This window comes from Mytilus californianus, unplaced genomic scaffold, assembly GCF_021869535.1.
Source record: "Mytilus californianus isolate M0D057914Y unplaced genomic scaffold, xbMytCali1.0.p SCAF_5, whole genome shotgun sequence".
NCBI lineage: Eukaryota > Metazoa > Mollusca > Bivalvia > Mytilida > Mytilidae > Mytilus > Mytilus californianus.
In genome coordinates, this window is record NW_026262701.1 from 36,817,328 (window position 1) to 36,832,316 (window position 14,989).

General features: G+C 31.8%; 1 long non-coding RNA gene across 1 annotated transcript; it reads left to right on the top strand.

Annotated features, from left to right (window-relative positions):
- The first annotated feature begins 624 nt into the window (after positions 1 to 624).
- LOC127702636 (uncharacterized) lies at positions 625 to 2,688 on the top strand. The gene is made up of 3 exons (XR_007982515.1): positions 625 to 678; positions 1,267 to 1,430; positions 2,354 to 2,688. It is a non-coding gene; the product is annotated as an uncharacterized LOC127702636 (long non-coding RNA).
- Positions 2,689 to 14,989: the final 12,301 nt, after the last annotated feature.

The following is a 14,989-nucleotide window of genomic DNA, read 5'->3' on the forward strand; positions in this document are numbered from 1 at the left end:
CAAAATTGTTTTTACATTGCTATATTTATTTTCAAGTAATATGTGCAAATGCATACTTTAAATATCTGGAGCAGTATAGTTGCTAGGTAAAATATTGTGTACACGTGTTATGCAGTTGCTGAGTAAAATACGTGAAGGTACGATATTTAAAGAGACAAACAATATAATTATAACATAGATCTCTGGTTTCGTTATGCTCACAAGAGCTTTTACGAGTATGCTAGTTATGACGGGTCTGAATTAAAATCAGATTGAGAAACTAAGTACCTAATACAATTTGACGATATATTGTAATAAAACGTAAAATGCAACTAAATTAGATAAATACTCGACCAATATATTTTTTGAAGAAAATAAGTAATTGCATTTAAGATTTTAGGAGTTCGTTGCTAGGCAACCAATTGTTCACATGAACATATTAAAGTTGGCATTTTCGGAAGTACCTGTTCCAGAGCTATTGATTGGGTGAATATAAACAACCATGATCTAGGGGGGGGGGGGGGCAAATGACCTTATCATTCATCGTCATTTACATGGTGTTATTTTTACTTTAGAAAGTTTAAAGTTTTCCAAACAGTCTGGTGTAAATAATCATATTTACCGTCTTCTCCTTTTACTTTTTAGTATAGATATCAGAAAAAATGTCAGTAAAATTGTTTCTAGTGGTGGTCGTTCTAGGTAAGAAAATTAATTGTTATTCAAACTCTTTTGTAATTTAAAAAAAGACGAAACACATATTATAAGTGTCAATGCTGTTTTTCTGTTTGCTATATATTTGGTATACATTAAAAATGTGCATCTTAGATTGAGAAGCCATAATCAGAGTTCTCAATTAATTCTATAAATATGTCCGAATAAAAGAATATATGAGATAACTTTAATAGAGCATAAAAAACACAAGAACAGTTAAAAAGGCTCATGCAATAAAAAACAAATTAAGATAGACTTTATATTTCACAATATCGATATTAAAGACAACAAAGGGCTATATGTACTATCAAATTTTAGGAAAATGGTTTTCAAGGGTTAATTGGTGATTGCATGCCGTATTCTTAATTTGGAGCTTCCGCCAAAAATCAGACAAAGCTTCATGTATGATCCCATCCCAAACAACTATATTTATAGATTATGAAATAATAATGTCTATATTACTATTCATAGTCGTAATCCAAGGTTGCAGCTATCAACTTTATTGTTTAGTTTCATAGTATGACTGAATTGAGAAGTCTTTCAATTCTTTGAATTGTTTTTTTACGTTGTTAATAGGACTTTGTAGTCAACAAATTAGCAGTTTCCTCTTACCGGATATACACGTTTCATGTCCAGCGGGAGGTAATGCCCTGTGCTCAGCTGTATGTGAACTACGTTATGGTAACCCGGGATGTTGTGGCAAGTCTGGGAAATGTCACAATGTGTGTTATTGTTCCACGGTAAGTTTTGTTGCTGACAATTTAAAGTTCCATTATTTCTTTAATATATTGATAAGGTAACTCGATCATAATACTAATGTTTATTTTTTACTATCTCTTAATTAACATGCTTTACAATTTTACGGACGCCATCACGAGTTGGTTGATCGTTACGGAATATCCGTTTCACATTTCACAGATGATAGCGGATATGTTCCTAATGTCGTAACTACAATCCCGTCCCCTTTTCCCGAATGTGACCTACCGAATTAGACTTATTACCGGGTTTGTACTAACATGAGCAACACCACGTGTGACACATGTGGATCAGGATCTGCTTACCCTTCCTGAGCACCTGAGATCACACCAAGTTTTTGGTGGGGTTCGTGTTGCTCAGTCTTTAGTTTTCTATATGTTGTGTTTTGTGTACTATTGTTTGACTGTTTGTCATTTTCTTTTTAGCCATGGCGTTGTCAATAGATATAGGAAGATGTGGTATGAGTGCCAATGAGACAACTCTCCATCCAAGTTACAATTTATAAAAATAAACCATTATAGATCAAGGTACGGCCTTCAACACGGAGCATTGGCTCACACCGAACAGCAAGCTATAAAGGGCCCCAAAAAATTACTAATGTAAAACCATTCAAATGGAAAAACCAACGGTCTAATCTATATAAAAACTAGAAACGAGAAAAACGTATGAACTACATAAACAGACGACAACTACTGTAGTTTATTTTCGACTTATGAGTTTGAATGTCCCTTTGGTATCTTTCGCCCCTCTTTTACAAATCTTTGCGAACACAATAGCAAAATATGATGTTAAATACATAATTGTAGAAATAATTATTTTCTTATTATCTTTTTTCCAAGAAACTTCACTATTATCTGGTCAACTTGAATTACATCATGTTTTAACTGTAGCTGTATATATTTTTCAGAGTGGATATGCCCACAGATGTAGTCATTGCGATATATGAACACGTGTAGAAGACTAAAAATATTACATTTTCTTCAATTAAAAACTTAAAGATTTAAATATCATCATATTTTTGTTATGTGTCGTTAATGCTAGAGTGTCCGTCTACGTTTCTTGTCCATTGTTCTTCGCTTTTTGTCTTCTCTTGCTTTCTTTATTTTAAATAAGTTGAGACCAACATCCAATTGGGATTTTATCTGTTAAGGATACTAGTTATATCCAAAATGGAATATAAATTTCAGCGCAAATAATTTTAATTTTGCATTTTGCATTCAAGAATATCCAAACAGAGCATTTATTTAGATCAATACAATTCTTATATATATTAATACTTTACAGCTCATCGGTGTATACACGAAATAATAGTTATCATTGCAATAAAACATGCAGACAGAGAATGTTAATTATTTTGTAAAATTTTAAATACCAGGATAATAAATCCCCCCCCCCCAAAAAAAAAAGTCAACTGCTAAACATTTTGTAGACTAAACAACTATGTTAGTTTAAATACGCTCGGTTTATACCAGTAGTATTGTTTTATAAACTTTACCCGCAAGTCTCTATATACCAAACACACAAGAATGAAGTGGAACTCGTCCTCGATACATTGACCACATACTTTGCATAAACGAACCACTACAGGTACATTTAGAAAACGACCAGTCTCAATATTTAATGAATTTGAAGATGGTATTATTTGTGTAATAGCCTTCCAGTATGAAAGAGGACTATAATAAGTCAAGGTATATTGTAAAGCTAGGTTTGTGATAATATTTTTGTAAATGACACACTTGCTACTGTTTTCCAGCAAAGAATATAGTTCTTGTGTTTTTAATTAATACCCTCAACTTTTGGTTAACTACTTTTCTAAAAAATGAATAATTTCCTTGGTTTGTCCTTTCGAATTTTATATTTATAAAAGCATACATATGCGAATGTGTGCATATGAACGGGCTTAACAGAATTTTGAAAAAAATAATGTTGATTTTTCTTCAAAATTATAATTTCGTGTTTAAGATCTTTTAGTTTTATGCCTTTCTGGAAGTTTCAATATCGTCATACCACTACTGGATGAACTAGTGTTAAAGCCTCTGATGATGGTTTTCAAACATATTTCATTATCGAAATCCTGAGTGTCCCATACATAGTTGTTATGTAACTGTTGTGATAGGAATTATGAGTGTGGTTGAAACGGAAATAATTGTACTTGTTGTGGAAGGAATTACCGTGGTTGTTGTTGATTTTTATATTGATAGATACGATGGTCATTTTCTTTCTCTCGTTTGCCAGGTTCTTCTACGGTTCTTGTAGGTAAAAAGATGTCTGGATATCTGGGGACTACATGTCGTTGTTTTGGACTGGCTTGGCAGCGAGAGTGGGACTCGCGCCGTCCGACCTTTTTAATGAAATAAATAAGACAACTCAATTTGCTGGTAGGAATAAGGATGACGGGCAGTGGACTTATATTGCAGTGGACTTATATTTGCTTTTATAAGTCACCATTGAATACCCGACATTCTCGTTCCCCAGCGGAAATTGAGCTTCTTTTGCAAACAATGGAATGTGTTGCCAACATATTTATTGCTTCATAATATGCAAAATGTATTTATTTATATTTGAAAAACATTAAGATGATCATTTCTAAAATTGAATACAATTATATTTCAAAAAGAATTTGAGCTTCCGATCTTTATAGTAGAAGATCATTAAGATTTGTTAATTTTTAATTATTATTTTATTTATTCAGTGATATATGATCAATCATCCTATCTCAGCATTTTGATTGGTTATTATTAACATTCTTGCGTGGCTTAATGTACTACTGAATATTCATGAGGCTGAAGCTAATCTATAATTCTGTGAATATGGTTATAACCTTTGACGTAATGATAATTCGCCATACATCTGTCCTGCAACCTATAACCTTCCGTACGCGTGCTAAACAACTAATTTAATAAGGTTCTTGACTTTTTGCTATTGTTAATTATTTTGTACCAAAGAGAATGTTTGTATTTCGTATAACTGAATCATATCTATTTAATGAGTATTTTCTCACTATTGTATTTTCCAACATTAACAGATTGATTAAAAATATACATTCTCTTTTATTTTTTTAATATGTTGATAAAACTAGAAATATAACATTTTGTTTTAATAAAATGTATTCTAATTGAAATTTTCAAATATTTTCAATAACGTCCTAAATCCTTTCATAATCAACTATTTGTTGAATATACAAAAAAAAAAAAAAAAAACAAACAACAAAAAATACAAAAAAAAAAAACATTCATATATATACTAGTATTTACATTGTGATTTGTGAACATATATGCTTACTTATTCTGTGTTATATCTCGTCTGAGACTCTCACTATTTTTAATATGTACCATCTTTGATAAATATTTAGTATGACGATAAATATTCACTTCTGTACTCGTCCTGTGAACAACAAATTTATTTATTTTGTAAAAAATGTTTCCGTACTCCTAACAACAAAATTATTGTATTTCAAGTTAAATTTACCTGTGTACGTTATTTTATTTAACGCCATTTTGTCCCAGGTTAGAGTTGTCTTTTTGACATTGTTCCTACATCTTTTTTTTTATTAATATTGTATCTATATTGTGTCATAGATCAAACTTATTCGTTCAGTGTATGTTTACTTGTTTTTGTTTATATGTCTTTTTGATCTAGTTAAGCCATTTCAGTTGACATTTTATAGTGTGTCTTTTTATGTTGTAATGTTACACTACTGTTTCAGGTTAGGGTGAAGGTTGGCGCCTGTTAAAACGTTTAAACCCGCTGCATTTGTATGCACCTGTCCTAAATCAGGAGCCTGTTGTTTAGTGGTGGTCGTTTGTTGGTGTGGTTCATAAGTGTTTCTAGTTTCTCGTTTTTTATATAGATTCCTGTTTGCATTGTTTTACAAAAGACCCTTTATAGCTTGCTGTTCGGTGTGAGCCAAGACTCCGTGTTGAAGGCCGTACTTTGCATATAATTGTTTACTTTTTATACATTGTGAATTGGATGGAGAATTGTCTCATTGGCACTCATACCACATCTTCTTATTTATATACATGTATATAGAAGTTTTGATTTCTATAAATTATGTTACCTAGTATTTTGTATGTTTACCACAAATAATACAAACCAAAACATAAACCGTCCCAGTCTTTTTATTTCTACATGTTTATCTTTTTGAATGTGCCATAGTTCGCCACGTGTCAACGTTTTCAATTTAAGTAGGCACTTGCAGAATTTTAAATAGACATTTTCAAACACATTATTATTACCGACATTGTTTCTTGTCAATCGGTACTAATGCCACATTTTTTTTTTGTTTCATACTCGTTCAAGGTATTAGAGGTAATTGGAATAGTCGTACACATTGTTCCTTATTTCTGATTCCTTGTATTGTGAGTGAATAAAAGCTAAGCCCGAAGGCGCTGACCCTTTATTAACTTTATATGTGAACAGAAAATTTGTGCATAATAAATGTTAAAAACGATAGTTTTTTTTATACTTTGAAAAAATGTAGTTTATATCATGTTATTTTCAAGATAACAATAAAAAGTATGGATCACGGGACTTTCCATCAAGCTACAGGTTGTGCAAAATTGTCAGATTTTGTAAAGATATACATGAAAAAATAATTTTGTATGAATAGAAAGAAAACTAAGCCATACAATTTTAAAATAAAAGAATGAGAAGATAGCTTTCATAATGTGCCTTTTTCCGAAAATAAAAATAAAAACAGGAGTCACTGACCTTCATTTTGTTGTTGCTACAAACAAATATATATAGGTAAAATAACTGTACATTCCTTTATAAAACTAAATAATCTGAGTTATCTCCCCTTAAATGTCTAAGTTGGAAAAAATTAAATCACACCAAAAATATTTTGTATTTGAATGAATGAATGAATGAATATTTTATTGCAGAAGCAAATATAATGCTATAGCAAAATAACATAATATATAATGACAATAATGACAGTAAACATGCAGAGAACAACACAATACGGTCTTAACAAGCACAGAACTACAAATGTTATGCAATAATAATTTGTAATCTTAACTTCCATGCCGCATTAAGAAATTTACACAATTTGTAAGTTAAATTCTTTGAGCTAGCCTGTAAAAGAAATACAAGCTTTCTATTATTTGGCCATGAACAATAATATTTTGGTAAATACTTTAGCCTTAATGATCTAAAGGCAGGACATACTCAAACAAAATGGTACTCATTTTCAATACAATTCATATGACAGCATATACATATACGATTTTCTCTTACAATATTGTCAAAACGACCAACTTCTATATTCAGTTTTAATGTTCCATTACGTAGTTTAGTGAGTGTATTACTATTAAAATCATACTTTAAGTAATCTTCTAAACAAAAATCATTTTTCAATTTTCTATATAAACACAGTTTTTCAAAATCGTTCAAAATAGCAAACCAGTTCTGGTAGTATTGATCATTTATACGACATTTTATATATTCAAATGTTACATTAATGTTCTCTTGATCAATCCATACATAATTCATACCTAAACTAAATAATAAATCGGGAACATTTGAAACCCAGTTTCTCTTACCATTTAAGGCATCAATGCGTAGGTGGTTATAAATATCATATACAATATTAGGTTTATCATATATTATATGCAACCAATTATAATTGTATGTTTTCTTAAAATGAACATAGGTAGATGACCAATTATATTTGTGAAAACAGTAAAAGCAATGAGATAAACAAGTTACTTTCTTTAAAAAAAGAAATGCAATCGTGAACCCAAATGCCTGTTTGATACGAAAGATCAGATAATTGTTAAATAAAGATCCATGGTTGTACCTATTTTTTGTTGTACAAATAAAGGCAACAGTAGTATACCGCTGTTCAATAGCTATAATTCGAAAAAAAATACGGGTAACAAACTAAAACCGAAGGAAACACTCTATAAGATTTAGAAACTGACATGGATTGTCAACGTAACTGCTGTTCAATGTGGGCAAAAATATTCTTGTTAAACGAATCCTTTGTCTATCTCCGCTCCCTCTCTTTGGCCCGAAAGCTAACATGACAACATTCTTAATAAGAGTCACCCTCTGGTTGTTCATTCTGAGGTGCTGTTTTTTAAATTAGTTAGTTTTCTGGCTAAAGTCGAAATGCAAATGTGAAAAAATTTAATGAAATTAATCATAGTTATTTGTTTGTGTGGCGTGTTTGAAAATAGTTCAAAATTATAAGCTGTATTCTTACTTGATTATCCCGAACTAATTCTTTTTTTTGAAAGTCAACCAAACTAGTTTATATGGTTTTGTCATTGGCTATCATATTCAAGATATATTTGACCTCAATCTATTTATACCACAGACAACAAACTCAAACCAAACTTTTGGAGTGATAGAGTTTGAAACCACAACTTTATACTTCAAACAAATCTCACGCTTCATTTCTAGCTCGTCCTTTTGTAAATAAGAAAAATTGAAATGAAGTTGTTTGTTGCTTTTATACGGTTGTGAATAAGAATAAAAATAAGAATTTTATTAGTCTAAAATCCAAACAATAGGATTGTTACTAAATAAAAAAAATCTAACAACATAAAAATAACAAAACGATACACGGAAGACAATACAATCATGTACCATTGAAAAAAATAAAAAAATATTAATATTTATTACAATACTATTTTTGGCAACATGCCTCCGCTATAAAGTTATCATTTTAAATATCTTGATTATATCTTACATTATGATTTTAGTCATGAATCATTCACAGTTCATATATTGACATTATAGATCTTTTTCTCATTATACATTTCACTTATAATATTAACAATGATTATTAATATATAACATTCTTCACAAGAAAATATAAAATCAACTTTATTTTCATTGCTCATTGAATTAAAACATATTAGAAGCTTCATTAAACATTTTGATCCTAGGTTTATTAAGTTCTGTACATATTATGATAAAATGGAATTCATCTTCCACCTCTTTGTGTGAAAGACAGAAGGATGCAGGAATAAAAGGGATGCAGTATAGTTCATGTCCAGTACATAATTAAAAAATGCTGTTTTTGCAATCGCCTGTCCGTTGAATATACATGGATGTTGATTTAAAGAAAAATAATAAGTACTATACTTGTTTTTTTGTGTTTGTGTGTGATGGTGTGTGTGTGTGTGTGTGTGTGTGTGTGTGTATGTGTGTGTAATGAATACAAACGATTTTTAAATCGCCTATCTTGTTAACATATCGTCATATTTTGTCGCAAAACCCGCTCCATGCATCTGTCAACTAGACCCTCTAACCGTGGCTTGGAATATGAATACTAATTGTCGCGACTTCTTGAAAATGAATTGATGGAATTCCCTGAAACTTGCAATGATAGATGGGACATGAAGTTGTGCACCTACTCATTTACTTTTAATCTTATCTATTACGCGGAGGGGTTATACATACATGCACCAAAAAAAAGAATAGACTTTGCCATTTTAAAATATATTTATTGGAGAGGGTATATGTAGTTGACACACTCAGGTGTCCCTTTGGAAAACGCACAATTTCCCCCACAAAAAGATAAACGGATCTCTAGTTTAATAAAGTAAGCATAACTAAATAATTTTAATCTTCCTGGTATTATTAGTACTTAAACAATTGCTAATCTATTCTCGAAAACCACATATCAGTAGAAATTTACGATAATTGTGATGCCAAACATCGAGGAATATATCAAAATTTAATTGCAATGACCAAAAGTTTTAAATATAAAATAGAAAGTCATCGCCTCACGCCAAAGAATATCACTCAGTGTACGTGAATCGTTTTATATCTAAAATAATAATTTTAAGGACTCAAACGCATGTTCATTAATTAACTGTCAGTAGCGGATTTACCGGGGGCACAGGGGCACGTGCCCCCCCCCCCCCCCCCCAGTCAAGGTCACCAAAAAAATTTCTTACACAATTTTATAGCTACTGAATCTGCTTATCTAGAGCGGAAATTTAATCATAGCTTGATTTGACTTCTTAACTGGTCGTTAATTAACCCCATCTTCAACATGCCTGATTTATGACAACTTATCGGTGGGTGTGTAAATATTGACACCTGTGTGTAATGTCTCTCTTCAAAAGCTTTTATTTATGTTGATTGGAATAGTACGAATATTTTTTTTGGTTTTTAATACAATATAACATTTTAAGATTGATTAACAGGTTAAATCTTCTGATCGCCAAAGAAATTATCAACTAAAATCTTTGTTTTTAAAGAATAGGTACACATTCATGCATAGATATTTAGTGTCAACAATGTTGGTATCGATATATGGGATATGTCTTCATAACAAAATACTCACATTACTAAAGCCTATTAGGGTCCCAAAAAAAAAAGATAATTATCGCGTAATTACGAGAAAACTATCGCGTAATTACGAGATATTCATTTTTTATCTCGTAATTACGACATAATCATCGCGTAATTACGTGATAAGAAGTTTTTTATCGCGTAATTACGAGATAATTATCGCGTAATTACGAGAAAACTATCGCGTAATTACGAGATAATCATTTTTATACAAACATTAACGGTACATTGGAATTATATAAAAAATATTGCAAATAATACATGCAAAGAACTTGCGATGTCATTTTTGGTAGTCAATGACAAAAATCAAGGCAACCCTCCTCCTCGTTGGTAATGATAATAAATCCTCTTCCATTCTGACACTTTTTATTTGCAAATGGGTCGTTAAGCACTTATTCGACCAACTGGATTTTACTAGTATATTGAATTGGTGCCTTAAAATATGTTAACAAGAGGTACAACCCTTGCTTTTGGGTACAAAAGTTGATAATCTTATTGACTTTTTTGTAAACGATATATACAGAGCGAAATTGGGTAAATGTCCCCTATAACAAGCTAATTCAAAAGTGTAATATAAGATAAAGATAAAGGATTTTTCCTAACCCGTTCTCTTTGCGCTGTAGCATTTATACATTTAACAAAGCAAACAGCTTCTTGGGAATGTATTTTTTCTCGAAGCTGTCTTTTATGTGACTTTCTTTAACAACAAAATATTATTTTTTCAATATCATAAAAGGTTTTTTTTTAACTTAATGTCATATTTCTTTTCATTTTTAATTTCAAAGGAAACCAACAATTTGTTTAAAAAAACTCCTTGCCCCACTTTTTCCCACAACAAATGAGTTGGTATTGTCTAATATCATGATTATCCATCGATAAAATGCTATTGTATTTTTATAATACCTACTTTATAACATAATCTGGGACAAATACATTTATCTACTAGTCCAAGCACACAGAAAATTAATATATGAATATTTTCCTTGTTTCAATTATAATTATAAGGCTTTGAATTGGTCACCGTACCATTTATGAGGATATAAATTAGGAAAAGGCTTCCGGTGTTCCGAAAGACTACAGAGGTCGTCCAATATAAACTGCGTGAACCCTTAGGTGTTCACGAGTTACCGACCGTGCGAGGGATGTATATCCAGTCAAGGTCGTAAAACACTTCCAGTAGGTGTTCACGCAAACATATAATTTTTCTCGTTTAGATGATTAGTCTTACAAATGAACTTTATTCCTCTCTCAAAATTTGCATATTTCGTTAATTAAGATCTAGACCGTTTTCCTAGATGGCGGAAGAGATATGTCTACCTTAACGGTATTATTTTGTATCAATAGCTTAATTATCAAGTTAGGCAAATTTATAATTGATTGCGAAAATGTCTGAAATTAAGACATTCTGTATTAGAACAAAAAATCAAAGTAAGAAACAAACACTGAAACGTATTTAATAAAGAGAATTATAAATCAAGAGCCGATTTATAATTAATCATTTAGTTGTCCAAAAAATGCAGAATCTATTTAACATTAACCTAAAACAAACAACCACCAATGAACCATGTGTGTTTATATGTAATGCGGATAATCATTCCCTGTTAAGGGAGCAACCATTTAACTTCAGAAAAGAGGGGTTATGGTTTTTTTGTCTGAGTCAGAATTTTTTTTTAGTTTTTCGACGCTATCAATCAAAATATTTTTTTTCAAAATTTAACACTTTAAGGTATGGGGAAAATCTGGATTCAGAATATTTTTTTTGTCATCTGCTTGGCCACAATATTTTTTTTCATCAAGGTGGGGATCAGAATATTTTTCTAGGAAAAAACCATCCCCCCCCCCCTTTTCCCCTTTTGAAGTTAAATGGTCGTTCCCTAAGAACTTCTATATTTACATATAGGGTTTTTGTATTTTTCATCGAGCTCGTAAAGCTATCAATATTGTGTTTCCTGTCATGATTTCCTTGATAGAGGATTGTTGCTCACATGGAAGCTATTAAACCAAGAGTTCCAAATGGTAAAGTTGAAGTCATCCCTTCGTAAATTTTACGGACGCCATCACGAGTTGATTGACCGTTATGGAATAACCGTTTCACAGATGAAATCGAATATGTTCCTTATGTCGTAACTACAATACCCTCCCTTTCCACGAATGTGACTTACCGAATTAGACTATTTACCGGATTTGTAATAACATAAGCAACACGACGGGTGCCACATGTGGAGCAGGATCTGCTTACCCTTCCGGAGCACCTGAGATCACCCCCAGTTTTTGGTGGGGTTCGTGTTGCTTAGTCTTTGGTTTTCTATGTTGTGTCATCTGTACTATTATTTGTCTGTTTGTCTTTTTATTTTTGGCCATGGCATTGTCAGTTTGTTTTCGATCTATGAGCTTGACTGTCCCTCTGGTATCTTTCGTCCCACTTTAATTATACTTTGTGTAAATTCTCCTTGAACAAGAGAATTAATTAAAACACATCTCTTGTGTGTACATTGTCATGTTGTGAAAATGCGTGAAATTGTGGATTTGAGCATTTTCTTCTTTTTATGTCGTGTTTGGTATCAAAAGTCATTATTTCTTATGAGTAGTTAAGTTTCAATACATTTATTAAGCTAAACGTGCATTTTGTTCGGGAAACAAGATTTTGAACTATTTTTCAAATAATTTTATAAGAGACATTTATTAATCGTGTTAGCGTTACTAGGAAATGTTTATGGATTAAGATTAAGATTCTGTCACTACGCCTTGGGCAACATATTCACACTTTCGAGTGACCTTACAAAATTATCCTTTCCCATTGTAATATTCAAAACTAAATAAGAATTCACTTTTTATAATGAAGTGAGTATATAACATAGGTAAGTAATGACCATTACAATGGATGTAATAGTTATACACCGAGGGATAGGTGTGTCTGGATAAGAAACCCCGTCGGCCGGAGGCCGGAGGGGTTTCTTATCCAGACACGCCGTATCCCGAGGTGTATAACTAACTTACACCCCATTCTAAAACCTATATTTGTAAACATTGATTATTAAATGAAAAAACAAAAAAACAAAAACAAAAAAAACGATAGCATATTTATTGACAATATCAAACCATGATTTATAAGAATATTTTTATATTACATGAAACCCCACTAGTAACCTTTCTTTGGTTATCTTCGTTCAAACTTTGACAAGTGAGTATATTTTACAAACACAAATCAAAGTTGTTTTTGCATATTCCCGTTAAATCCATGTGCTAATATGGTTCAGCAGGTCAAGGTTGACTGTTTCGTGTATTCTTATTACAAACAAAAAATACATCATGCTCCTCGTATACAGTTGTCAATATGGACGGGTTTAAGACGGACGACATTTTGTGGCAAGCGTTGGATTTGATAGAAGAGACTAAAGATAAAGGCAATATTACAACCCAAAGTACTTACCTGTATCAGTTTAATAAAGGTAATCATAGCTGTATTTTATATCTTACGATTTTATCAAAAACAAAACACCCCCCCCCCCCCCCCCCACTCCTTCTCGAAAATAAACAAACATTCATATTCGAACATACTAAGGGATAAGTGTGTCTGCATTAGAAACCCGACTACCAGACAAGCTCAACTTACAATATTTAATATAGAGGAACTCCCTTTTGGGGGGCAATCAGGTGCTGATCCAGCCGGGGGTTCCCAACTCAAGAGAAAGCAGGGGGGGGGGGGGGGGGTTTCCAACCATTCAAATGCATTCATCTTTAATAAAAGTCGGGTCCAACCCGCGGAACCCCCAACCCCGGATCGGCCACCGGGTAACCGGGGAGGGGGGTCCGGGAGATAGAATCCCCATTTTTTTTTTAAAGATCAATGCTTTAGAATAGAGACATATGACTGGGATAAATAAAATTACCTTCAAGCAATGGAGTATTTAAAGGATTATTTTTGTATTCAAAATAGATGCTTATTGGAATTTCCTAAAATGTGTTTTTTTTAATATCTTGAAACAATTTGTAGTGAACACTATAAGTTATTTCTTATATGTTCATGCTATTTAAAAAATAATCAAATTCTATTGTTATGAATAACAATGGGCTTTGTTTGCGGGATGTAGAAGCAGGGGTTTCCAGAAACCCCGCTCGTCACACCCTGTGGTCATAATCCATTGTTATTCGTAACAATAGATCTATTCAATTTACACTTGTTTCAGAAATAGAAACGATGAAGTATAACAATAGAACTGGGGTGTAAGGAATGAGATAGCACTGACATAGTTTGTGAGGACAAAAAGTATAAATTGTTCAAACATTTGAGTTTTTCTTCTGCTTCAGGTAAAAATTTAATACTTATATACCTTAAATTTCTTGATTTTTTTAGCACACAATGTTCTATGAAAATTAGAAGGGAAAATAATGACTTTTTATTGGACGAGAAGGGGTGAGTATGTTCTAAGTATATTTAGCACATACTTACAACTTCTCGTCCAATCAAATTGCTTATATTTGCCTTCTAATTTTCATAGTACATACTTTTTCCATGTACTAAGTAACTACGCATGAATGACCACAAGGGTAAGATTTCATTGTATCGTAATCAAGATATTAAAACAAGAATTGCTACTGGCGATTTTGAAATAAATGCTGTGTTCCAAATTAAACTAAGTCTAGGTTAGTCTATGGAAAGGTATATACTATGAAATTTAGAGCGAGGGGCTTGCCCCAAGCTCTTAATTTCATAGTATATACCTTTCCATAGACTATCCAATTTAGCACATATTTACAACTCGAGTAATCTTTTAATTGGTCTATTGAAAGTTTATTTTGGCTGACTACTTGTATCACAGGTGTTTGTAAAACGGAGCTCATTAACGAATTTTGTAAATCTACTCACTAGTATCACTGTAATATATGTGATTTCAAAAGGCCCTTGACTCCAGAATGAAAAGATGGTAGCTGCTGGTGTAAGTATGTATACTGATATAAAGCGGTGTTTTACTATACATGTTCTTCTTACAAGGTAAGATGACAAAATAAATTGACCAAAAGCAGGCAATAATTAAATTGCAGTGGAAGCTTTACATGTTTTGAAAACATTTTTTAATTTCACAGTAAAACTAAAGCTATAATAAATTTGAAACATATAGATAGTTTGTCCCCAAAGATATAGTCTAGCAGATAGGCATTAAAAAGCAACTACAAATAGATCAGAGATTATAGGTTTTGTGTTTTTTTTTTTTTTATTAGTTCAAAG